This window comes from Canis lupus, chromosome X (genome assembly GCF_011100685.1).
Source record: "Canis lupus familiaris isolate Mischka breed German Shepherd chromosome X, alternate assembly UU_Cfam_GSD_1.0, whole genome shotgun sequence".
Lineage (NCBI taxonomy): Eukaryota > Metazoa > Chordata > Mammalia > Carnivora > Canidae > Canis > Canis lupus.
In genome coordinates this window covers 123,599,442-123,600,667 of record NC_049260.1, presented here as the reverse complement: position 1 = coordinate 123,600,667, position 1,226 = coordinate 123,599,442, and the positions used below count along the sequence as shown (strand labels likewise).

At 55.1% G+C, this 1,226-nt stretch overlaps 1 pseudogene; it reads left to right on the top strand.

Annotated features, from left to right (window-relative positions):
- The first annotated feature begins 261 nt into the window (after window positions 1-261).
- LOC100683125 lies at window positions 262-758 on the top strand (annotated as a pseudogene).
- The last annotated feature ends 468 nt before the right edge of the window (window positions 759-1,226 follow it).

Sequence of the window (1,226 nt, the reverse complement as noted above, 5' to 3'; positions counted from 1 at the left end):
GTCCCCACTCCCTCTTGTAAATTAGAACCTCGGTTAGATCCTCATGTGATGCTGAGTCGACTCTACAGGTTTCCGTTCATGACTGCATGCGGCTGGGGAACGAGACCCTAGGATCCCAGTTTCTTCTGGAAGGGCTGGCTGGCACAAAGTTGAGGCCCTTGCTCTTCGAGATCTTTCTGCTGGTCTACATAATGGCTATGGTTGGGCACCTGGGCATCGTCAGCCTTACTGTGCTGGACTCCCGACTCCACCCCTCCCACCATGTACTTCTTCTTAGCCAACCTGTAGCTGCAGGACACTGCCTATATCTCCAACACGGTGCCCCGGCACTGGCACGCCTGCTGGCGGCAGTGTGGCCTGTGCCCCACGGAGCTTGCCTCACCCAGATGATCTTCACTCATGTCCTAGCACCTGGGAGTGCCTCCTGACCACAGCTGTGGCCGGTGATGGCTCTGCGGCCCTCTGCCAGCTGCTGCACTACTGAGACCTCATGGGCCAGGGGACCGGCACGGGGCTGGACCCCACTGCCTGCCTGCTCGCCTTGGCCAGTGCCCACCCACAGCACCCTGGCCGCTCTGCTCCAGCTCTGCGGGCCTCGCCTCCTCACCCACTTCTTCCAGGTCCTCCGCCCGCCAACCAAGCTCTCTCGCTCCCGCACGTGGGCCACCAAGCTTCCCCTGTTCTTCTTCAGTTTTGCGGTGGCCCTCGCACCCCAGGCCCTGGTTGTGCCCTGGAAGCATTTCCATCCTGGTGTTTGATTCTAATACGTTGTTTTCTATTTGTGGAGGCGAAACACGGTCATTGGCTGAGCTGTGCACTTCCAGAAACTTATAAGGTGACACCGGGAACATGCCCTCTGGGGTCTCACCACCCAGAGAGATGCCCTGGGTACATCTTGCTGGGTGCTTCCAGGCTTCTTTGGGAACTACAAAGGTATGCGCGTGCAGAGTTCCAGGGAGGACAGCAAAACCCAAATCACAGTGTGTTCACACTTCCCGGTGCTTAGACATGTTGCAGTTTTTCCCACTAGGATACACACTCAATATAAAATCATTCATGGTGGGTATTTGTCATTTCTAATAGCTGAGTAATATTCCATTGTATACATAAACCACATCTTCTTTATCCATTCATCTTTCGTTGGACACCGAGGCTCCTTCCACAGTTTGGCTATCGTGGCCATTGCTGCTATAAACATCGGGGTGGGGTGTTATTCTGTATGTTAG